This window comes from Lissotriton helveticus, chromosome 3_1 (genome assembly GCF_964261635.1).
Source record: "Lissotriton helveticus chromosome 3_1, aLisHel1.1, whole genome shotgun sequence".
Taxonomy (NCBI): Eukaryota; Metazoa; Chordata; class Amphibia; order Caudata; family Salamandridae; genus Lissotriton; species Lissotriton helveticus.
This window is the reverse complement of record NC_136061.1, coordinates 135,343,784-135,370,314: the sequence shown is the minus strand read 5'-3', so window position 1 is coordinate 135,370,314 and position 26,531 is coordinate 135,343,784. Positions and strand designations below refer to the sequence as shown.

The window sequence follows — 26,531 nt, the reverse complement described above, 5'->3', positions numbered from 1 at the left end:
TTCCCTCCCCAAAAAATCCTGAAAGAGAAATTTTGGGAGATGACTACACAAAAAATCCTGAGCAAAAGTGTGTCCTCCAATTCGAAGCGTTCTGGGATATAATAGCAAAACCCCATGACAGGAAACTGTACTTTCAGTTTAGGGTGGGCACAGTGCCCATCAAAGTCTTCACTGTTAAATGGTCAGAGTCTAATGATAATCTGTGTTCTATATGCCAGACTAGAGTGGAGTCTGCGGCACATTTGCTATTTGTCTGTCCAGCATATGCCGCTCCTCGCTGAGTATGGTTAGCTCTAATCTGTAAACTACTTGGAACTAGAAGGAGAGAAGAAGCAGAAAGGATTTTAAGCACAAATACTTCCAATGCAATCTCTATAGCTGTAGCAAAATTTTTAGGCTGGGCTTTGTCGATAAGATCACAGCTCCCTCCTACATAATATTTTGTCTGTGTCCATTACTTTTGTCTCTTTTGTAAACGTATTGACCCCCCCAATGCCCGCTGCATAAGTTATGATTAATAAGTTTCATTTCCCTCGAGATGCCGGTTATAACGCTGACCAAAATGTTTTAAAATGTCCCTTCTACTGAGAATTTTAAAGGTGTCTGCTTTCTAACAGTGTTTTATGTAAATTGTAAATTATTGTCTGATGGTTCTTAAAGATAATGGCTTGCAGCTGTTTTTTATTCCAAGGAAGTGTTACAATCATGCTTAATTAATTTGTTGACTGGCATTGACATATTTTATAACTAATGTGTTCTTGTACTAGGCTTTTATGACAAAATGTCCAATACAGCATCATTGATTGATTAGCTTGTCAAAATCTAGAAAAAATCCAACAAAAATAGAAATAGATCTACAATAAAGGGAAAAGGCTGGGCTGGGTCCTTTTATTGTTATCCACCTCTACACATAAAATGAAATCTCAGTGGAAAGCTGAACGAATTGGAAGAGTCTTATATACCTACAGATTGGGCCTCAGAAAGAACAAACCTTACATATAAACCTATAAAAAATTGGCTAGGCCCACCACAATAACCTATACATACTGTCTTTCCTGAAACCGATAACAAGACCACTCTAGGACAACCATCCGTAAATGAAGAATTATGTAAGGAAAAATGAGAGGAGTTAGAATAGATATTGCGACCCTTCGCAACCACATTTTCAGATGTACCTGACTAGACTTCCTCAATCGAGTACTCCATATCCACTCCAGATGGTAAAGTAGTAATACTAAAATCCCTTTGAATTATCGCTGCTAGGAGGAAATCCATCCTAGAGCGGATGTTAAGAATGGGAGTCATAGAACCCTTCCAAAGTAACTGGTCTTCTCATATAGTACTCATTCCAAAACTAGATGGGAGAATAGAGTTTTGTATAGACTTCCGCGCTGTCAATAACATCTCCAAATTCGATGCCAACCCACTAATAAGAACAGACAATATAGAAATTAGGGGATGCCAATTATATCACCACTATAGATCTTACCAAAGATTATTGGCAGATTCCCTTAGAAAAAGAGGACAGAGAAAAACAGCTTTCTCAACCTCTTCTGGATTATTCCATTTTACAGTATTCCCTTTAGACTTAATAGAGCCCCTGTACCTTCCAGTGTCTTATGAATTCATCAAGAACACTCATCTGCCTATTTGGATGATACCATTATCAATTGCCCTACATGGGAAGATCATTTGACACATTTAAAAAAAGTCAAGAATGAATTAGAGAAAGCCAATCTGTATAATAATGCCAAGAAATCAAGGGGTTCCAATAATAAGGTAAAATATCTGGGATATTTCCTAGACAATGGAGATGAATATGAAAAGGTCAAAGCTATTACCGAAGTCTCTTTTCCTAGAACAAAAAAGAAGTCAGGGCCTCCCTAGGATTAGTTGGATATTACTGAAGGTTCAGACCTCAATATTCCACTGTAGCCGCCCCTTAACTAATCTCCTAAAGAAAGGAAACTCTACTTGGACGTCCCTTCTATTCTCAAATAAGACCATAGAAGGTTTCCAAATGCTTAAAAATGCAATCAACTCAAGCCCAATTTTAGTTTTACCCACCTTTCAAAAACCCTTCATACTTCAAATAGATGTCTCAGATTGCGGGATAGGGGTTGTTTTACCTCAACAAAATGAAGATGGCCTGGAAATGTCCATTCTATTTATCAGTCAAAACTATTTCCCAGGGAGATAAGATATTCCAGTATAGCAAAGGAATGGTTGTCCAATAAGTGGGTTATAGATAAACTTCAATATCATCTCGATGGCAAGCCTTTTCTATTATTTGCTGATCATGTCCATTTGGCCTAGTTAAGCAGGAACAAAGGGAAAAAGCCCCGGGACCTCCATTGGTTCCTTTCTTTACAACCCTACCAATGTAATGTTTGCCATAGAAGCTGAAAGAACTTTGCTAACACATATCACTTATCCCTTTTTTCCCTTTTCCTCGATCAAGAAAATCCGGGGATGGATATCTGACACCAACCTGAGGAGGAAGAATGGCTACCATGTCACCCTGGAGACGAATACCCCCTTCTTATATTGCAGGATCGATTCTGGTAAGAAACCTCAACCGGACGTCAGGCAAACTAAAGCGTTACCACAATCAGCCCAACCTGCGCATCTGTGAGAGGGAGGTGGCAGAGCTAGCCAGTGTGGAGAGGACAACGCCTGAAGTGGAGTTGTAGGTGGCCAGAACAGAGAAGGAGATGGAGAGCATAGAAGAGTACCCCAGAGAACCAAGTGAGGGGGCCAGAGGTCTATTGACACCCGAAGCAACACTACCTGGTTTTGCAAACTCCGTAGGGGAAGTCAACAGCTAGTATGGGACTGAAAACCCGTTGATAACCTGGCAGAGCCTCACCACCCACCACGCCTCAAGAGTAGCGTGGCTATGCCAGTGGTGGACAGGAGATCCCAGAAAACTTATGAGCAGGAGAAGAATATGGGCTGTTACCAGAGATAATAAAACTGCAACAAAATTATATTCCATCAATAAAATATAAATTTCAATTTAAGAAGTCGACTCAGATCCTCTATTTCATTGCCAAGTGACACTCACTTTAACTTACATCTTTTCAATGGAATATGTGTTGGTGTGTGTGTGTGTGTGTGTGTGTGTGTATGTGTGTTTTTCCACCTGGCCCATCTCTCTCCCATGGGAGTGAGGGGCATGCAGAAATGAGTGCGCTGATTGGCTGGCCACAACCTGATAGAAACTTTTGAGGTGACCATTACAGGACTCTTGAGACTTAGGACCCTGTCCTTAAAATCTTTTTAAAAGATAGAAGGGGGATGGGTAGAGATACCCTTGCCCCCTAGTCCTCGTGAAGGGACCCAGATGCTTCTATTCATAGTGCAAACCTGCATTGTTTTTTTTAATTAATATATTGCCCCCGGTCAGGGCCCAGGGGCAATAAAAATAATTATTTGGGGAGGGAAATGTGCATGGAGCCCTCCTCCTTGAGCCAATTTCAGCCCTGGGGACCCCATGTCCTTGAGCCTGCCATTTAATACAAATGGGAGGGGGGACACTGGCCCCATTCCTGAGCCTTATACAGGCCAGAGTGACCCAATCCCCCAGGGTTGAATCAATTAATAGGGCAGGGGGATGTGCACCCCCCCTTCTGACCCTTGTTATGGCCCCTGGGAGCCTATACCCTGGGGATGTTATATATATATATATATGTGCATCAACAGGGCCTGGAAGCCCCTCCTTGGGGCTGAATTATAACAAAAAGGGAGAGGAAGAGGCAGCCCCCATGCAAAGCCACCATTTCCCCTGGGGACCCTAAACCCAGGGACTAATTAATTTTAAATAGTGAGGGAGACTCATTCCTGTGTTCCAATATAATACTGTACAGTGTTCCCGGGACCCCACCCTAGGGATACTGTGTTCCCACCAGGGAGAGTGCGGGCATACCCCGTGCACTCTTTTGGCAGACATCACAATTTGATACCACCCCACGGAGCAGTAAAAAAATGCTGCTCCTGCCTGGGTGGGATGAAAGTAATGATGCCTGCTTCCACCTGCACCCAGTAAGATGCTGACTGGGGAGACAACTAGGGCTGTGAGGGCCTTGGAGCTCTCTCAGTGGCCTGCAATGGTGCCAGCAGTAAGGGTGCCCCAGGAGGGCATTGGGCACCCACCAGACATTTTTTTAAGAGCTGGCTCCCACCAGGGAAGCTAACTCTGGCTGCAGGAGTCCTGATACTCCCTCTTTCCACAGCCCCCAAATAGTTGAGCTGTGGGTGCCATGGGTGGGCACTGTGGCACCCACTTAAGGAAAAACTGGCAGCTCCCACTATGGTTGCCAGCTGGGAAGCTATATGGGATTGTGGGGGTGCAGCGGTTTACCCTGTGACCCCCAAACATAATTTATAATGTGGATGTCCCAGGTGAGCATTGGTCACCCACCAACAATTTATTTTTTTTAAAGAGTAAATAATAAATAATGAATGACCTGCAGGCCTCTTATTTATTATTCACTGCCCCTTTAAGGATCACCCTATAATGCCTTGCGATGGCTCCTTATAGTTTTATTTTTACAACTGCAGTACAGTAACCCCTGAGCAACATTAAAAAATAGTAAGTCTCCCGGCTCATTAAATCTATGAACATAGGACAACTTACCATGTTTTTCATAAACACTCCAGCTGGAGCTCTATGCTCTTCAGCTACATTACAAGGCCTTTTTCTGGTTGTTTTTATGCTTGCATTTTGTGAAATGAAGAATCTTAGAAGAAAGACTCCAAGACATGTTGGTTAAATATTTTTAAAAAGCCAATATGTCTCTGGGTCTTTCTTTTAACATTTTTCAATCCACACAATGCAATCATAAAACCTATTATAAAAGAAAGGGTCACAGACATGTTGATTTTATGTTATTTTTAACTAAAACGTTATTAAACATTTTTATAATAATCACCGTTATTAAGCATTGCATTGTGTGATTTATTGAAATATACATTTGATTGAAAATATTGGTGTTTTTCAGACAAAGGTGATAGATCAGCTTTACATATATATTGGGATTCTCACCCCTTGATAAAGTTATTAGGCTCATTTTTTATATTTTGGTGTTGTGACAAAGTCTGCACATCTGCCTTAGTGCATAAAGTACATGCCACTGGCCAACCCCACACTACACATGGCCTAAGCAGGGGGTTTGACTGCACACAAGCGGTTGGCGGCAGGGCCGAATATATGATTATACCACGATTTCAATTACCACGCATGGCTTTACCACGCGAATTTTACATCGCAAGTGGCTTTACCACGCTGGTATTTACAACGTAGGATTTTACTACGCCTAGAAACGTCTTACCTGCACGTCTTTCTCTACGAGCCCTTACTTCCATCCTCCATTGAAACAAGCGTCAAAACACGTATACCAAAATAAAAAAAGGACTGTTTTTTTGACGTACACGGCACGTCTTTGGGGGAGGCTCTTTCCTTTTTCTTTTAAAATTATGTTCGTTTTTTTTTTAAAAGTAAACTGCTTGTTATTTTTTGGGGGGGAGACCCCCCCCAGCCCCCCTCTGCCCCCGCTTGTTATTTTTGGGGGGGGAGACCCCCCCCAGCCCCCCTCTGCCCCCCAAGCCCACGCAGAACGACTCGAAGGAATACCACATCTCCCCCCCAGCCCGTGGTAAAGACGTCGTGGAAGGCACCCTGCGTGGAAGGCACCCTGCGTGGTAAGTGTCACGTGGTAAATGTTAGTAGTGGTAATGCCTTCGTGGTAAATGATGTTTCCCGGCAGGGCCACATACTGCTGAATGCCAATAGGGAGTTGGCTGCTCAAGGGGGTTGTGCCACACATATTATAACACTCATGACATATTACATGGCATCATTGATAGCATTGCTGATGACAACGGAACTGACCTCAGTGAGCACATAAAGTATAGTTAAGTTAGACTATGAGTAATTGGCACTTTAGATAACTATAACTGGTGAATTTAAGTGTTTTTTACTTTAAAATGTCAAGTTGACACTGAAGTTTTCACTTAACTATAAAAAGAAATCAGTTGAATGTGTTTTTCAGTTGAATGGATATAGAGACATGATTTAATACTCAATAGCAGTGTTCATGTTAAACTACAACAGTGCAATACAATGCATTGTAAAGGTCATAGTTTTGTATTGTATGCGTTGTATAGGCATGTGTGGTAAAGCATCGAAATACTTATAGTAAACGCATTTTAACATATGGGATTGGCTGAAACAATCTTATTTTTCCAACTATGTTGATTATTATGGCAAACTGTGTTTGTAGCATCTTCTAAAGTAGCACACCAGCTAATAATTTCAGGGTACGTGCATGTAATTCGCCAGCTTTTGATCTCCCTCTACAGAGGGTATGAGGCAGTTCACCCTCCACCGAAGATTTGGCAGCACAGTTTAACAGCTGCTCTTTGTTTTAAAATGGCTGTGTTCCTTTATAACACTGACATTTCAAAAAACACACCATCCCTACAGCCACCTGCAAAAAGGTCAGTTTACTGGAAACTGAATGATGCTTTAGAGCCTGACTGAATCACACTTCAAGCCATGGGGGACTCCCTTGTCTGCTTGGGCGGAATGCAAATCTGTTCGTCTACTACTTCCAGCTAGAGACATCTGCAAATGGTTTTATCCTGGGACCAATGTGAATTGCGCTCATGAATTACACTCAGAGAATGACCTGAATGCCTGTCCCCCCTCACCTACACCACGCATTAAAGACATTTTCTTTTCTTTGTGTGCTTTGCTGTTGGCATGATCAGTGTGAACAGCCAACTCTATGACTTCCTGCTTAGTATGGGATAAATGACAGCACCTAATCAAAATCATAGTTGTAGCAGAATTGATATGATATGCTCTTCACCCCTATTGCCATCACACGACCTTTGACCTAATGATGGGCAGCTGTACACTTTTTTATTAAATAAACTTTATTGAAAACTCAGTGCTGAAGCATTGTAACAAACACTGACAAATACATATGAAAAGTAACCATTGCAGACTGGTTACATCACAAAAACTGCAGGGCTATCTACAAAGGTTTCAAACATTGGTACCTCAGTGGGATCCAAGGTTTTGTAATAAGCATGAGATAGGCTTCGGAGTGCTATAGGGCAGCTTAGGTGAGCACAGTATAACTTATTTCGGATATTTGGTTGTGCTATTAATTTATCATCAAAAATAAAGAATGTAGTTTTGAGATACATGCTGCCCATTGAACCTACGTTATAGGAGCTAGGTGTAGGATTTTTGAACATAATTTTCTGTAAATGTTGGGTCTCATTTGTTGTGTTGTTAAATGTTATATTTGTTTTTAGAACGTTGGAATGATGAGAGCTCCATTGACGACAATGAAGTAGCTTCGAAAGTATCATCGCTGGTATAAACTTTCATTCCAGTGTTTGTATCTCTGTTTCTCCGTTGTTAATTTAGAACATTCTACCCTTAACGGATGGAATGTTCTAACAGCCCTTCTGCCTCGGACTATACCTGTCATAAAGGCCCTCACACTCGCCATAGCTCCGATTCAAGGGCCTCATTTATGAGGCCTTGCGTGAGTTTTGCGCTTCTGATGCGTCACTTTTTGTGACGCATCGGCGGCGTAAAACATGCCTCCTGATGCGCACTATTTACAAAGTGACGCATCTAAGCAGATGCGTCACTTTGTAAACCCCTGCACTACATTATACCTGCGTCAGGTATAATGTATGCAGAGGGGGCGTTCACCCGCAAAAAGCCTCGTAATAGTGACGCAGTGAAATCTATGAGACTTCACTGCGTCACTTTTAGGATGCTGTTGCATCAAAATCTTGCGCCTGCCTCACAGCAGGCGTAAGACTGACGCAAGCCCTTTCACATGGGGCTTTCCCCATGTGAAAGGAAGCCTTGCTGGAGTTGCGTCACTTTTGTGACACACTCCAGCAATGCGTCACTTTTGCGCCAACAGATACGTCAGAAATACTGACGTATCTGTAACTCCTTGCGACATGATGCGTCATATTATAAATATGACGCATCAATCATGTCGCAGGGAGAGCGCAGTGAAAAGTGACGCATCGCTGTTTTCACACAGCGATGCGTCACTTTTCATAAATGAGGCCCCAAGTCCTTTAACAATCTCGGCAGCGGGCTATAAAAATGTGGGCCGAGGTAGTTTGGATGTGGGAGAGCTGTCCAGGAGATTAGCTAAAAACCACAATATTTTGTGTCAGCTACTGGGGCATGCCAAGACATAGACATGCAAATATAGTATATGGATCATAAACCAAGAAGAGTCAATTTCTACCCTAAGACAACTGGACACATATCTCTGCACCTTACATCATAGCCTTGAGCAAAATGGCAGCTCACCAGTAAACACATGTACACCTAAATCATACTTTACATACTAGTCTTATGAAAATAGACTTGCTTTTGAGTATGTTTGTAATTAAGGATGACCTCCAAGCTAATTCTTTACATTTTATACAATGCAAGGTAGCGGGCTGCAGATAACACCTGGTCACTGTAGCGCATTTCACATGTAGATCTAAAAAGGTAGGTATGTGCGTGTGTATTTCTAGCCCAAATGGTTCAAAGGTTCTTGAAAAATACTTGTGGTGCCTTGCAGTGGCAGATTCTTTACTAGTCACATTTTTTGTTGCAGATTGCTGCATACAGGTGTTGTACTGAAACCAGGGGCGGCCTTAGGCATGTGCAAGCTGTGCACCTGCACAGGGCCACCAAACCCCAGGGGCCATCATGCCAATATATATCCATAATAATAATCCTCTGAGGATGGATACATATTTGCGTGGCGGCCCCTGGCAGGGATTGGCGGCCTCGGCTCTGTTCCACTTCCAAACAGCCTGACTCCCCACTCTTCACTGTCATCCGTGCCTGCGTTCCTAGGGTGCCCCCTACCCACGCTCCCTGCCCAGGGCCGCCATGAGCCTAGAGCTGCCCCTGCTGAAACTGATGAGGTAACTATTCCTAAAATGACAAAATATTAATATAATGCTGACACAGAATGTGCCACATCATGCCACATAATTAATCTTTTCTTGCTTCATAATTTAGTCACCCCGTTGCATACCGTGGTTCTCCTTTTCTACATAATTCTATCGACCATGCCAATTGTTTCCAGTCATTGCTGGAGTGGAATGCTGTTATCTATCTATACTACTATTATAAAGAGAGAACTTGCACCTTTTGGCAAGGTAAACTCAGGAACCACAGCGCCAATCCACACACCCAATACATTGATGTAATCCTCAGGGTGTGTAGATGGACATAAGCTGCATAAAATAAAAAATAAACGTAAATTAAAAAATTAAAGTTTAAAAACAAAGTAGTCCCCTAAAACAAGCGCCGGCCGTGACGTAGCGCTGACCGCGACCTACACCTGCGTGATGACGACAGGCGGGGAGGAGCGGTCACGAGCGGCGGCGTGCTGCGAGGAGTGACGTGCGGCGAGGAGTGGCGCGGCGGCTCAGGTAAGGGGAGGCGGGAGGCGGTCCGGGCAAAGTCGGGGCAGGCGGGGGCCCAGGAGTGGGGGCTAAGTCCGAGCGCGGCTGAGGTAGAGTGCGGCTGAGGTAAGGCAGAGGCAGGAGGCGGGAGGCGGGAGGTGGGAGGCAGGCGGGCGGGCAATGTCGGGTCGGGTCGGGTCGGGCGCGGGGGGGGGGACCAAACAAATGCTCAAAATGCAGCCCCCTTCCGCCCCCGGGCAACGCCGGGGCGGGCTGCTAGTACTAATATTATAAAGAGAGAGCCCAAACCTTTGAGGCGGGTAATCTCAGGAACCACAGCACCAATCACAACACCCAATACAGCGTTGGAAAGGCAAGTTGCAGCAGAAGGACATAGGCTATGCAGACGCCCACCATATACATTAAAAAAGGTAAAAGAACCGTGCCAGCAAAGTAGTCCCTTGTGGGCGTGTCTGCGTTGTGCTGTGGGCGTGACAAACGCTGGGGGCGTGTGGTCTGTTCCGCCCTTCATGCCATGTCTCATATCGTGTGCTGTGGGCGTGTGTTGGGGGCGTGGGTGTGAGCGGGGCGCGGGATTACGGAAAAAAGAAAGCGAGCGTTGTGGCCAATATTTCATTGTTTTTTCTTCCCAGGTTCTGAACATTCCAGCTCCGTGTAGTAAATAGCTCACAGGCAGGTTGATTTGTAAGCTGGTTTATTTGAACAAGTGTTTCGCAGCAGCTCACTCAGCCAGTGAAAATACATCAATACAGTTGATAATTCAAAACCACATTCTAAACAGAATCAAGGACTCAGTGGAAAGAACACAGAGCGTGGAAGGTTCTGAAAAGACTAGAAGGCAAACTTAACAGAACACTACATTATCCTCTCTCCTTCAAAACAAAAGAAGAAGAGGGACGGAACAGCAATGGACCAAGAACAAAAACCACAGAAATTATCGGAACCTGGCAGGAGTGACTCGAATACGAGAACCCCTACGAGGTAGGACAGTAGTAGAAGGGGTAGGGGGTAATGCAGAAGTATCATGAGGAGATGGAACAGGAGAACATCTGCGAGGCAAATTACAGGCAAAAGAGGTAGTGGGTAGAACAGAAACATCAGAAGGTAATATGGACATGTCATGAGAAGACTGAGGATGAACCACAGAATTTCCCACTTTAACCACTATGGCAGCATTCCACCAGTTCTTCATGTTAACTCTCACAGAATTCCCACATACCTTGTCAATAACAAAAGGTTCAGAAAACTTGGGACTCCCCTTGGTAGAGTGAGTGGGTAACTTGATCCGGATTCTGTCACCCACCACAAATGACTGAGAAATCACTTTCTTCCTGGAGTCGAAAACACTCTTTTGTTTAGACTGAGCATGTGAGACATTAGACCTGACAACTTCATCAACATTATCAATGGAATTCATTTTTACCCAACGTGACATCCACCCTGGACAAACTTTCGAGCATGGTTTCCTCCCACGCAACAGTTCAAATGGGGAAACCTTGGTGGTACGATAGAACCATAACATGGATCTGACAGCGTTCGGGACATGGCAATGTTGAGCAATTGCCCATTGAATGCAATTGTTGAGTTCCCTGTTCATGCGCTCAACCAAACCGTTCGTCTGAGGGTGATAAAGAGCACTCCTCAGGTGAACGATTCCACTCAATTCTACAAACGAGCAAAATTCCTGACTGACAAATTGTGTGCCATTGTCACTTACAATGGAGGAAGGAAAACCTTCACGCAAAAACAGGTCTTTCAAGAAATCGATAATACTCTTGGAGTTGGCCTCACTTACAAAACGGACCTCAGGCCATTTAGAGTAGTAGTCGACTGCAACAATAGCAAATCTGGAAGTAGGGGGAAGCAAATAGAATGGACCAACTAGGTCTATACCTATCTTTTCCCACGGCCTATCAGGAAAAGGAATGGGTTGAAGAGGAGGAGAACGTGTTTTCAAACACTTCTCAGCACTGGAACAAACCACACACTCAGCAACAACAGTGTCTATATCTTGATCCATCTGGGGCCACCAGTAATGCTCTCTAACCCTTCTTTTGGTTAGCGTTTTACCAAGATGACCCTCATGTGCACCTTTGACAATTCTAATTCGAAGATCACTAGGAGGAATCAGTCTATCTCCACGCATTAGAATACCCCCCTCAATGGAAAGCTCATCAGACACTTTAACAAAGGTCTGAAGGGAAACATGAACATTTTTCTCCCTGGGCCATCCCTCTCTTACAAACTTGATCACTTCACCTAGTAGAGTGTCATTAGATAAATGTTCTCTCCACTCCCTTTCACTGATGGAGCGCATATCATCAACTCCTACAAAAGCTACAAAACAGTCTTCTTCATCATAATCTTCCTCGCAATCTCTGTCAGTATCAACATCAACAGGATTCCTGGAAAGATAATCAGCCCTTACGTTTTTACTCCCGGGTATGTAGCTGACCTCAAAGTCATATTGGAGAAGTTTCGTTGAAAGCCTGGCAATCCTAGGAGAATGATCTTTAACCCGAACCCCAGACAGGATTGAAACCAAAGGACTGTGATCAGTCCTCAAACAGAAATGTTTACCCCATATATACGGATTGAACTTCCTGATAGCCCAACAACAAGCTAGGAGTTCCTTTTCAATTACTGCAAAATTGGACTCCGCTCCTCGAAGAACCCTGGAAGCATATCCTAATGTATGCTCAACGCCACCTACCTCTTGAGTAAGGGCAGCCCCCAAACCAAACCCACTGGCATCGACAGTGATAGTGCACAACGCATTGGGATTAAAAGGTTTCAAAACCTTAGCCCCAGTAAGTTCTAGTTTGATCCAAGAAAAAACTTTTTCACAATCAGCATCCCAACAAAAAGGAACCTCTTTCTTAAGCATGTTGGATAAGGGTTGTACTTTCGTAGCGTAATCAGGTATGAACCTAGCGTAAAACTCACAAAGTCCAATGAATGACTTCAAACCACTCTTGTCTTTCGGTGCAGGACTGTCAACAATAGCCTTAACCAAACCAGGTCTGGGTTCAACGCCATTCTCAGATAATACGTGTCCAAGATATTCTACCTTGGGAGCTCTAAAAATGCATTTTTCTTTCTTTAAGACTACACCTGCACTACTCAGGGCTTTCAAGACTTCTTTCAGAGTTTTATCATGGGCATCACCACTTTTACCGTGAATAAGCACATCGTCTTGGAAAACGACCACACCACTGATGTTTTTTAAGATATTAGTCATAATCCTTTGAAAGACGGCTGCCGCAGAGGCCAACCCAAAAGGCATACGGCAGTATTGAAAGGAACCAATAGGGGAAACAAAGGCAGTGAGATGCCTGGACTCTGGATCCAGGACCACCTGATGATATGCAGACGCTAGGTCCAGCTTACTGAAACACTTGGAACCATCAATAAGCGACAACATGTCGGGGATCTTGGGCAGGGGAAAAGAATCGACCCAAATGTTTTTGTTTAAGCTGCGTAGGTCGACACAGACACAAAGTTCCCCAGTCTTTTTCTTAGCCACTACGAGTGGAGAAAGCCATAGAGAGGATTCAATGGGTTCAATTATCCCTCTGCTGCACAGATCGTAAAGCTCTGTCTCAAGCTGCTCTCGCACACTGAATGGGACATTTCTCAATTTGTGTTTAATTGGGATAGCATTGTCCTTGATACGGATAGTGTGCATGAAACCTTTCACTTCCCCCAATTTGTTGCCAAATACACCAGGAAAATCTTTGGTCAAAGTGCAGATATAATCATCATTTTGAGTGGAAAGGACATTGTCAGCAGGGGAAATTTCGTCGGATTGAACAACTGCTATGGAAATGGGATCTTTGGTTCCTGGGCGGAGAACCATCTTAAATAAACCTTGGTGAAACCAGCCAAGGATGTTCAAACCCTTGACTGAGACATACACTTTGCCAAAAATTTTCCTTCCCCTAAACTCAATGGAATCCTCAAAATAACCTAACAGTTCGATCTTCCTACCCTCATAGTTGAGGGGTAGCCTATCTGGAGGAGAAAGTTTGCGATTACCCCAAACTTCCTCAAAGAGTTCCTGAGTTAGCATTGTTATCCTGGCCCCGGAATCGACCAACAAACACACTATCTTATCTCCAATGCCAAAATCAGAGTAAGGATCCACACACTCTGACTCAGGATCTTCAATGCTAACAACAGCAACCATGTCTCTCAGATCATCTTGCATACTGGTTTCATACTGAGAATCAGATACATAAGCAACTGAAGTGGGGGTATAATTATTGTTCCACTGTCTACCAGGTTGCGAGAAGGATTGATTTTTCCTTCCACTTTGACATACTTTTGCAAAATGACCCACTCTACCGCACAATCTACAAGTGACACTCCTGGCTGGGCAAGGACGACCAGACTTGGAATGGGGAAAATTTCCACATTTGAAACACACATTGGTTTGTTTGAAGAATTTGTTGTCAGTACGACCCAAAGTACCAGCCTTGTTATCAACAACCTTCACAGAACTGACAACTGTCTCATCCTTAGTAATGGACGAAGAAGATCTAATATCTAATTCTTTGACAGAAAGCTTTGAAAATTCAATGCTTTTCGCAACTCGTACAGTCTCTTCGAGAGAGGGATTATCAAGTGATAACAATTTTTGTTGAATATTCTTATCTAAACATTTGCAAATATATTGGTCTCTTATCATTTGGTCCCTAAAATGTTCAAACTCGCACTCTGCACTCAATACCCTAAGGGTAGAAATGAAATCTTCTACTTTTTCACCATGTTTCTGCTCAGATTTGAAAAATTTGTGCCTGACAACAACAAGGCTAGGTTTGATGTCAAAACGTAGTTCAAGTAGTTTCACAGTTTGACTATAATCATCCAAATCTTCCTCTTGAGGAGCAGGTACAAGGGGAGGTAAATGTTTAAAAATTGAACGTCCTTCAAACCCCAAACTATTTAACAAAAGGTATTTTTTTCTTTCTGCCCTGTACCTGGACGCACCAATAGCCCCTAAGTAAGTGGTGAAAGCGTCAAACCACTTCTTCCAAACAATGGGAGGTTCACCTGGAAGATCAAGGAGTGGCGGAGGGGGAGAAACAGCCTGTAGACTCATATTTGTTTAGATGTTGAAATTTCTTTCAAAACACTGGAGGGAAACACAATCAAAAACAATAATGTTATTGGTGGTAAACGTCTCCCACCTCGTGAAACCAAGAGACTCAGGCGGTTGTAGTCAATAAAAATAATTCAAGATTGTCTCCTCGTTTTGCAGCAATAAAGAAATCCAGGGAAAGCACAATGACTCTTTTATAGAGTTGAAACTGTTTCCTTACTGCGTGTTTCACAGATTGAATCCCTTCACTAAATGGTTATCTCGTGAATAGTTCTGCCATTGCGCTTCTACTTGCACACTGATAACCAGATTTGTAAGTCGGTAGTGTAGCAATAAACTTATCGAAAAAAAAATGAAGAGTTTTTTTTTCAAAATGGCTTCCAACGTTGCGTTTCAACACCAGAACGCAGCGTTCCAGTGACGTTTTGGAATTCACTTACATTAGTTGCGTTGGGGAGTCGTATTCACTCCGATGGCTGGGCGTTACTCAATACGCCACAAGCGTAAGTCAGACTGCGCAAATTGCGTTGCTGACGTAAGCAAGCAGGTTGATGCTCGCACTGAGTGTAAACTGCTGCCGCTTCTGTGAGGGAACAGAAAAAACAAGTACAGTACCTTATTTTCCTTTTCTTTCAAGATCAGCGAGGTCTCAGGTGGATGGCATAGGCTCGCTGGTGCTTCTAACTGCTTGTCAATTTCTCGAGGGTTGAAACGGTCTTACTTGGTACTTAGCGTCTTGTTGCGTCTGGGTGTTACTCCTTTCAAATCCGCAAGGTTATAGTTGAATGGCACGGTTTTGTCGGTACTCGTAACAGCTTCACTTACTCTCGAGGGTTCAGACGGGCAGATGGCCTTTTAGCACTTAGCGTCTATTGGCAAATTGGTGCAGCTGACGCTTCAGGTTTGATGAATGTTGTTCCAAAAGTACACGCGTGGTAAGCAGACACTTGTTCAAGGATCGTCGCCAAATATTTTGTAGTAAATAGCTCACAGGCAGGTTGATTTGTAAGCTGGTTTATTTGAACAAGTGTTTCGCAGCAGCTCACTCAGCCAGTGAAAATACATCAATACAGTTGATAATTCAAAACCACATTCTAAACAGAATCAAGGACTCAGTGGAAAGAACACAGAGCGTGGAAGGTTCTGAAAAGACTAGAAGGCAAACTTAACAGAACACTACACTCCGGGTATCCACCCTGCTCTCTTTAAATACCCCTCCACCCCATAATCATAACCCACCCTTACTCCTTAAAATACCCCAAAACACTTAAACACTAACCCATCTTAACCCTATAAATATACCCTGTACCCCAAAACCCAAACCTATCCCTAAACCCTAAAAATACCCCTGTACCCCAAAACCCAAACCTAGCCCTGAACCCTATAAATACCCCTGTACCTCAAAACCCAAACCTACCCCTGAACCCTAAAAATACCCCTGTACCCCAAAACCCAAACCTAGCCCTGAACCCTAAAAATACCCCTGTACCCCAAAACCCAAACCTACCCCTGAACCCTAAAATACCCCATCACCCCAAAACCCAAACCTAGCCCTGAACTCTTAAAATACCCCTGTACGCCAAAACCTACCCCTGAACCCTAAAAATACCCCTGTATCCCAAAACCCAAACCTAGCCCTGAACCATAAAAATAACGCTGTACCCCAAAACCCAAACCTACCCCTGAACCCTAAAATACCCCTGTACCCCAAAACCCAAACCTAGCCCTGAACCCTAAAAATACCCCTGTACCCCAAAACCCAAACCTAGCCCTGAACCCTTAAAATACCCATGTACCCCAAAACCCAAACCTACCCCTGAACCCTAAAAATACCCCTATACCCCACAACCCAAACCTAGCCCTGACCCTAAAAATACCCCTGTACCCCAAAACCCATACCTATCCCTAAACCCTAAAACTACCCCTGTACCCCATAACCCAAAACTATATCTGAACCCTTAAAATACCCAAACACCCCAAAACATATACCTCAGTACCCCAAAATATATACCACTATACCCATACTTACCTTATACAAACATTAAAAAAAAACATCCTTTTAACATTCATGCATTTACAACGAATTTATTGTAAATGTATGCGTGGTAAAAGCATATAAAATGCAATGCCATGCGTTATAATGGCATTGCGGAGTCATGGTACTTTCGTAATGAAAGTATGCGGAGTGAAGGTATGCGGAAAAAAAGTTGCGGAATAATGGGTGTTTACCCTCCCCCGGTAAGTACATTGGTGGCACGGCGACCCACATCTCCAGCAACATACTCATATTTTTTCACTACCGATTTGAAAAATGCACAGGTCTCTCTCATTGATGGCCAACACCGACATACACTTTTAGACACACCTCCCGCCACAAGTTCTAGAATTGCGAACTTTAGAGCTGGGCAGCTACGTTCGAATCCCGGCATCAGCTCAACATCCTGTGATTCCAGGCAAATCGCTTTGTCTCCCCGTGCCTACCACAAATGAATGTGTTCTTCTGTAATGTAAATTGTGCTCATACCATGTTGTCGAGTTCGCGCTATATAATATTGCAAGGAAAAATAAAGTAGGGAAACTCGAGTTCACACACTACTGAACGCGCACTCTTAAGTGCACCAGCAGTGCACTGTGAATCGGAGCGTTTCACAGGCCTGTCACAGATAAGAAATGCTATCAAAACGAAATCCTACAAAACAATATACTACTGGCCGGCAGCAATTCATACCTGAACAACGTCGGGACGGGCTGCTAGTACAGAGTAGAAGTGTGGCTCACTGGTTAGAGGAGGCAGACTCTGATGCAGAGGTCAGCCCGGGACCAGGGTTCAATTCCCGACGTGGCAGGGTCTTGAGCCCAAATGTCCACGGACTTGATAATTCTCGCCTCGGTGCCTACTCGAATCATGGGTTCACACTCTGCAGCTCTGGGCAATAGCTTGCTTAATCTCCACTATGGCCCCCCTGCGGCGGGATGCCTGGTCTTCACCTTGGGGATGCCCAGTAGGGGTAATCTCGCAGGGAAAGCCAGGACGGGTTCCCAAAGCAAGCGCTAAGAGACCTGTCGGTGATTTGGCGCTATATAAATCGAAATTAACATAACATAATGCTAGCCACAAGGTATTGCCATAAGATTCCTTACAACACTGATTTCACACAGGAGAGTTTCCAAAATAACTCTATGAGAATCATTTTTCAGCTCAGGGTCCTCAAGCTCTGTCCTATTTATCAGAGTAGTCTGTGAGCAGACCATCAAGATCTGAATCATGACAATTTTGTTTAAAGAATTGTCCAGTGAAGTTAAGTTTATGCTTGTGAGTATGATGTTACTATTCACTTCATATTATTAAATGTAACCTTTCGGGTTAGATGTTTTCTCCGAAGGTAGAACATATTTTTTATTATAATAGCATTGTAGGAATACTGCTATTTGAGCATGGACAACCAGATGGTTTGCCTGTTTCTGTACATTATAGGTACTATGGCATTGTTATATATGACCACTGCATGTGTGCTCTGGCTCTAAATTAGTACTTTTAGATTTGGTTTATTTAACTTTCTTATAAGGCCAAGGAGGAAGAGCATAGAAGGCACAAAAGGCATGGGAGTTAAATTTGGCTGCAGCGTGTATTTATACCACCTACATATATGACAAATGTATTGTGCTGTCAGAAGTGCTGTAATGCTGGGTCTGGTCTGTGGTTTAAAAGCACTGCAGTTATTTTTGTATTTTAATATGTCACCCCTGAAGTGTACCTTGTAAGCTACCAGCGTGAAATAATATGCTTTCAAAGTGACTATTGTTAAGCTGTTTTCATTGTGTGGGTTACACTCCATTCCCCATGAACTGGCCTAGATATAATAAATCCCATAATGTATAGGTGTGCTTGGGAAAATGCAGGCATGATGATTCAAAGATATTTTTCATTCAGATTTAAAATAATAATTTCACTGTGAAATTAGATTTTTCAAACCTTTAGTGCGAAAGTAACTTAATGAAAATCTGGGATGCCTGAAAACTCAATTGAAGCCTTTTTCGCCACTCATCGTAACCAAAACACATTAATGAGTCAACAACCCTGCTCTCCAGAGAAAATTGGCTTTTCCTTTGGGCCCAGGACAGTAGGGGTGCTGTCAACAGCTTCACACTTAAAAGGAATTTGCCATATGGAATGGAGGCGGTAGGGACAATTTGCAGAACAAAGGACTGCTTTCACTCTCCCTTTTTTGGCTTGGTCTTTGTAGGACATTAGGTATTGGTTTTGGGGGTGAACCCCTATTCAAGCAGCAACCACCATTCCTGTTAGAGTGAAGTGATAAGCAACCCCAAATTAACCTGTGCATAACACTCTGGTAGCTTGGCACAAAATGAGTCGGACTTAACTTAGAGACAGTGCAAAGTATTTCCATACAAACTGGAGTCCAAAAGGACTTGCGGTGTACTCTCGCCAGACTAGATGGCGACATTGTAGAGCTAGATAAGGAAAGTATAGAGAGGAGGAGACATCCCGAAATACTTGAACTAGAGAGCAGAGCTGCTGGTGGAATATACGGAAGCAGCAGAGCGTGACACCCACTATTTAGGATAGGATACAAAAGCCTGAAGATAAGGTGAAAGAGAGTGGGCAGGGCACACCTTGGTACGATTTCTTGGACCGTAGCAAAACCAGAACTATATTACTAGACTGCAGAGACAAGATGGCACATGCATACTAGGCACACCAGCTATTGCGCAGGAACTACTTGCTTATTATACCGACCTGTACACTGCTAGATCCGTCAACCATCAGGGAGAAATCTCCTCATATCTAGATGAGATAGCAATGTTTTGGCTGCCAGACACCCATAAACAATTTCTAAGTGAAGCCTTCTCAACCGAAGAAATAATACAGGCTATGGATGCTATGGATGGCTCGAAAGCACCTGGCCTAGATGGCTTCACTGGAGCCTTTAATAAAGCCTATAAACACCACCTGGCACCTCATGTCCTGGAGTTGTATACAGATACACTAACTGAGGGAACCCTACCTCCCTCACCCTGATATTGATACCCTGGAAAGATCAGGAAAAATTGTGATTTTATCGCCCACCAATGACACAAGACCTTCACAATATCCAAACATTATACGCCACTTGATAAGCATGGGTAAAATTACTTAGGAGGACAGGAGGGGCAACATTATATTCTCCAGCACTTCCAATCCTTTCTAACCCATGGCTACACACTACGCTGGTCCCATTAACGAAGCGTACCCTTCAGCAATTGGAAACATGCAAAATTGGTGACTTATTCCCCAACGGGCATGCCTCCTCCCATACAGAGGGCCCCCGGTTTCAAAATATTTCTTTCATGGACCAATTTATCCAGGCCTGTATGCAAGCAGCACTAAGAGATACCATGTCAACCTCCCCCAATGAACCTTAGGAATTTACACCACTTACACTTATAATTGAGGACCATAGTGGAGAACACATTTCCCGATTGTATAAAGCTTGCCTAGTGCTCATACCACTACAAGATACTAAGGTGAGAGATGCTTGGGAAGCAGACCTGGGGCTGCTGCTCACCGATAAAATTTGGAAAAGCTGCTGTACTCAAATGAAATTAGTTTAATGTAATCATAGGCATAAGCGAATCCATTTTAAATTCTTGAGAAGTGCTTATGTTATGCCACAACCGATGGCTCGCATAGACAATATTGGGCAGCGCCAGACGAGGTGTGTTTAAGTGCCAGAGTGGCTACAATTGAGCTAGCAGTCCGAAACCAAAAAATATAAGCAATCTAATTTACCCCCCAATATGGTAACAAATAAACCCGTCCAGACCCCAGCTACCGTTGTTGTTAGATCATCAAAGGATATGGGAAATGTATTTATGGGGATACCTTCAAGGGACGATAGAAATTTCAAGCATTCACGGGGGATACAATCTAGGACCCCCCTTCCAGAACTCCCGCCCGAAGCAGTGCCTTTCGTGGTAGTTCTTACAGGGGTACCTGAATTAGAAGGAAATAAGCGGGAGGGATTCGCTCAGCTGAAGAACAAAATCATGCATTGGCTGAGCCTATACAGACCCATCGCAAATAACATCAGCGGAGATATTGTTCACGTTCGCCGCCTTCAGTGGTTGGGGAGTAGACCAAAGGATATTTTGGGGGACGTGGTGGTAGTGAATTTTAGAGATCAAAATGCTGTCCAATATATTTTAAATTGGCCCTCAGGAAACTGCAATAATAGTATCATTCCATGACCACTGACGTACTTTTAGCCAAGATCCTTGGTATTCTCACATCAGCATCAACCCCCCCAACCCCCGCAAATACAAACTTATCCTAATCCATTCCCATCAAATATAAAGAATGCCAGGAATCCACCATATATTCCCTATCCAGCATCGGTCGCTGATCCTTATGGATGGAACTTTGTACCTCCCAGGTCCAATACAACCATAAATAGGAGAATGGACCACCTAAAACCATTCACACCATTGGAGACCACAAATAGGTTTGAGATATTTAATGGGTTAGATGATTGCGATTGAAGTTTTTGGAGCTCTGGGGCTGAGGGAAGTGGTATTTACACCCATAGTATGATGGATAATGTTAACAAATTCGATGTGATGAGGATCACTAAAGACAAAATTACATCTAGAATGCCTGTGAAACCCCGCAGATCCATGGGACATGTTAGCACCCCGAGCCATCCTATTCCTCTTGAGGAAGTTTATTTGCACCATAATCAGACCCAAATGGAACACTTCTGTGTCCCGGGGGAGCAGGGATCTTCGGGCTCTTGTTGGGATGTCGCTAATGGTCCTATTAGAGGTTGCTCAGTTAATGTAGAGGAGTATCCAGGGGTGCCTTCGGTGCCAATTTTTGCTCCAAATGCTAATCTATTTGATATGGCATCCCGCCATTATTTACCAACATTCAGTCTCCAACTGTATTACCGAATAGGCCTGTGCACCCAACATACATTGAAACTATTATTTCCGAGGAAGGTGTTGCCCCAAGCAAAGGATATAATCTAATGAGTTGGAACATTGCAGGGTGGTGTAACAAGGCCGACTGCCTTGGCTGGTCGGATTTATTATTATTTATTTTTTTTTTTTTTTTTTTTGTGCAAAACATTTATTGAGCATTGTCAGGATTACACAGCGTCTCGCCAACAACCCGGAGGCCAGCCGCTATCAGTGCAAATTTATAGGACAAGTAACATCAAAGGTGCATCAGTGCGATACAATAGCGCCAAACAGTAGAATCCAAGTGACAAATGCATCATCTACATGGTTGTATGATCTTACAACGAACTCCGTTGTAACGCATGCCTTTACCACGCATGCGTTACAACGGAATACTATATTCACGCTTTTCCTTCTCCACGTTTTTTCCGTGGTGACGTCATAAATAAAAAAAAAAAAACGGCCGTTTCCTTCTCCTGCGCCGCCGATTTCCTGCACATCTCCTCTAAAGGTTAGTGGTTTATTTTTGGGGCCCCCCCCAAGCCCCCCTTTTTTATTTTTACCCTTTACCACACATGCCTTTACTACGTACATCTTAGTAAAAGTATGCGTGGTAAAGGCAGTCGTTGTAACCACGCATGCGTTGTAATGCATGCGTGGTTATGGTTTTCGTTGAAACGGCCTCGTTGTAGTGGCCGTTTCCCCATCTACATAGCCAAACCAATGTGTCTTGCATTTTTCGAGTTTTTTGTTTAAATTTTATCAACATGAGCATGTGCGGTGTCTAGGTGAACCAAGGGGGGGGGGGAGGCACGCAGTCAACAAAGCCATGATTCCAAAAACATAGTAACGGCGTACATATTACAGAAGTCATGAGGCCGGAGAGCACCCCGGCAACGACACGGGTGCATGAGCAATCCACAGATGTTCTAGAACTGGAGAGGTGGGGGGGAACAAGGGGGGGGGGGAAGGGGGGAACAAGGGGGGGGCAGTAAACACATCATGCCAGAACGCAGCAGATCAGTCCAGGACCCTCAGACCAGGCCCAGAAAGCAACTCTTCAACGTCCCACCATCCCAATCTCAGGTGCCATCATCATCCAGTGGGTCAGTTATCAAATAACATTGCAATGGGGCCCAAATGTCAGTAGGCCTAGAAGTAGGCGGCAGCAGCTCGGAATAAGTATGCAATTGTTCTTGGCAGTACACCATGTCATTCATCCAATCCTTAACCACTTGGATGCTAAGCATATTTGTTGTTGTCCATTGAATTTCCATTGAAATCAATGGAAACTCCATGACGAGTTACCCTTGTCATTAGCACTGAAGGGGTTAAACTTGGGCGCCCTTCCTCTCCCCCACCTACAGGCCACCCTGCGTTTAGCCAAAAGCATGGCTAGTGCCACATATTTGCGGTGTGCCGCCTGGAGAGGTGCAACATACCCTAGCAGAGCTACCAGTGGCGACGGGTCTACCGTCATGTGTATCATCTTGGACAATGCATGAAACACCTGGGACCAGTAGCGGCCCACCTCGGCACATCCCCATGCAAGGTGAAGGAAGTCAGCCCCAGGAGCCCCACACCTGTCGCACGTGTCCGTCGGTCTCAGCTGGAACCTGTGTAGGCGCGCTGGAGTGTGGTATAGTCTGTGTAGGAATTTATAGTGAATTATCCTATAACGGCTGTTAGAGGAAATGCGCTCGGTCGGTTGCAGGCAGAACTCCCATTGTTCATCTGTAAGGGTCAGGGCTAGATCTTGTTCCCACTTGTGCCTAGCGGGCAGTGCAGTATAAGTCATATTGGCCCGGACAGATTTATAGAGTGTGGAGACTAGTTTATTGGGATGGTCGTGAAGTAGCAGGTTCTGCAGAGGAAGAAGCACTGGGGGCTCGCAGGGGAAGTCTGGCGTGATGGCACGTAGTCCGTGCCTGAGCCTAATATAGTAAAACAAGTCTAGAGGTGTCGGTTGTATGCCCTCATATAACTGATCTTTGGTACGGAAGGTGCCATCACGATATAGGTCCCCCCAAGTAGTGACATGGATTCTTTTCAACAATTTTTGAAAACCAGCCTCCTGTAGGAGCGGGAGTTGCGGGTGGTAGGTCAGCGGCACTAGCGGAGCATATAGGAAGTGTAAGTCCATCTTCAGGGTAATGGAATTCCACGCCGTCACAGTGCTAGACACCGTGTTAGGAGTCTTGTCTCTGCCCTCAATCTGGGAGTAGAATGCGCCCTCAATGGGGGTCGGGTGGGCCAACCAGTGTTCGGCTGCCAGTTGAGGCATATATTTCTGCTGGCGCACCCAGAAGTAAGCATAGTGGGCCTGAGCCGCCCGGTAATAAAGCTCAAAATCCGGTACACCAAAGCCCCCTTGCGAGAACGGTCGAACCAGGATCTCCCATTTGAGCCTGGGTGTCTTCCCGCCCCACACCAGTCGGAGCAACTCCGAGCGTAGCAGCCTAAAGAAATAGGGTCCGGGATGAAAAGGAATGTTCAAAAAAAGGTACAAAAGTTGAGGGAGAATCACCATTTTAACCAGTGAGGCCCGCCCAGCCATGGAAAGGGGGAGTGTGATCCACCTTGATACATTGTCACTTATCTTATTCATCACAGTGCCATAATTAGCACGAATCAGCTCTTCTCTACTTCTCTCTATATGTATACCCAAATACTTAAAATCTCCCTCACACCAGGCAAGGGGGAACTCAAGTGGAAACTGACGTGTCGAGGCAGTAAGAGGGAAAATACAAGACTTATTCCAGTTAATTTGGACTCCAGAAAGGGCACCAAACCGTATAAACTCTCTGAGGATGGGATGCAAGTTTTCGCCGGGGTGGCAAACATAAAGGGTGATATCATCAGCATACATAGAGATAAGTATTTGTCTCTGAAAACAGCGCAGTGCACTATCCCGGTGATGCTGCCGTAGTTTAGCAGCCAGGGGTTCAGTGGCTATAGCAAATAGGAGCGGGGACAGGGGGCATCCCTGCCTCGTCCCCCTGGAGATTTGGAATTCCGGAGATAGTTTCCCATTTATGAGGACTCTGGCCACCGGACGTGTGTACAATAATCGGATCCAGGAAATGAATATAAGTGGGAACCCCATTCGCTCCAGGACTTTAAACACATAATCCCATTCGAGCGAGTCAAACGCCTTGGTTGCGTCTAAAAAAATGGCCGCCATAGGGAGGTCCTCGTGGACGGAGTTATGGACCGAAAAAAAGGTACGGAGATTGTGCGACGTCGCTCTGCCAGGAACAAATCCGGCCTGGTCTGGAAGAATCAGATCAGGAAGGAGTAGGCTAATGCGCACTGCAATTAGTTTAACAAGAATTTTCACGTCACAATTTAATAAAGACAAAGGCCTATAGGAGTCACAGCTAGTAGCGGATTTACCCGGTTTGAGTAGGGATGTAATAAGGGCAATTCTCATGGAGGCAGGGAGATGGCCCACTTCCAGTGCGTCCTCATAAACCTCCCGCAATACTGGCGCCATGAAATCAATAAACGTTTTATAGAATTCAATAGGGATGCCATCGAGTCCGGTGGCCTTGCCCGATTTCATATGCATGATTGCCTCCCTGACCTCATCCAGTTCAAACGGGGCACTTAAAAAGGCTCGCTGCGCATCGCTCAACCACCCCAAGGACACATCCGCCAGATAATCGTCCAGCGTGAGTTCACCAGTCCTGTTAGAGGAGTATAGCGCACCATAGTGTCGCACAAATTCGTTAAGGATTTGTGCGGTATCCCTGAGTATCAGCCCTTCAGCAGTCTCAAGTTCCAGTATAACGGTCGGTGAGCGCATTAGCTTAACCGTCGCCGCCAGGGCCCTCCCAGGTCTCTCACCCTCTCCGTATCGCCTGGCCACCCAGTATTTATTCCTAAATTTTACCTCTCTAGCAGCTTCCGCAGAGTATTCAGACAGCTTTTCGCGTATGACAGCGAGGGTTGCAGTGTCCGGGTTTACTCTGAGGCAGTTCTCTGCATTCCGCAAGTCAGACTCTAGAGTGCGTAATCTATTTAGTATGCTCTTGAGTACTCCCGAGCCTTTCGAAATACAGAGACCTCGGAGCGTGGCCTTAAAGGCGTCCCATATCGTCTCAACGTCCTGGACAGAGTCCTTATTACGTTTAAAGAACTCCAGGCATTCATCCCGGAGTTCCTCCTGGAATACCGAGTCCAATAACATAGAGGGTTGCATACGCCACGCAGTCACTGGGGGCCCTAGTTCAGAGCCGGACAATGTAATAAAGACGGGGGAGTGGTCGGAAAATGTCCTGGGGAGGTGCGACGCGTGGACCAGCGATGTGTACAGATGTGAGGTCAGGAGGAAATAGTCGAGCCGTGCCCATGATCTAGCCTGCGCCGTGAAATGTGTACCCTCCTCTCTGGGCCCGCAGTGTGAACGCCAGGCATCTATAAGATTATTACCGGCAATGGTCGCCTGAAGGACGTCCCGACTGTTAGTGTAATGGTGGGGGGCGGGGTGTGACCTATCCAGGGGGGGGTGCAAGGTGGTATTGAAATCGCCCCCCCATATGAGGTGTTGCGGACCCGTCTCCACTATCGCAACCCACAAAGCAGTAAAGTAGTGCGGGTCATCTAAGTTGGGCCCATAACAACACGCCAGTGTCACAGCCATATGTCCCAGTCTACCCCATAGCAAGCAATACCTCCCCTGGGGGTCAGCACTGGAGCCAGCCCTCTGAAAGGGAGTGGTTTTCCTAACCAAAATGGCCGTACCCCGCGCATAGGAGGAGTAATTAGCAAAGACCGTGTACGAAGCCCATCTACTGCCAAAGGTGTGCGACCTGTGGGGCGCAAAGTGCGTTTCCTGCAGGAAGGCGATGTGAACGTTGTGGCGATCAAGGTAGCTTAATATCTGCCTCCTCTTCCTAAAATCCCCCAGCCCCCTCACATTCCAGGTAATCACATTTAAGCGTGTGTCACCCATGTATAAGTTCGTAAAAATGTATGCAGGAGT

General features: G+C 44.7%; 1 protein-coding gene across 1 annotated transcript in view; it reads right to left on the bottom strand.

Moving 5' to 3' along the window:
• Positions 1 to 26,531, bottom strand: part of CALN1 (calneuron 1) — a 1,178,007-nt gene that overhangs the window by 453,093 nt on the left and 698,383 nt on the right. The gene's annotated exons all lie outside the window — the stretch shown is intronic.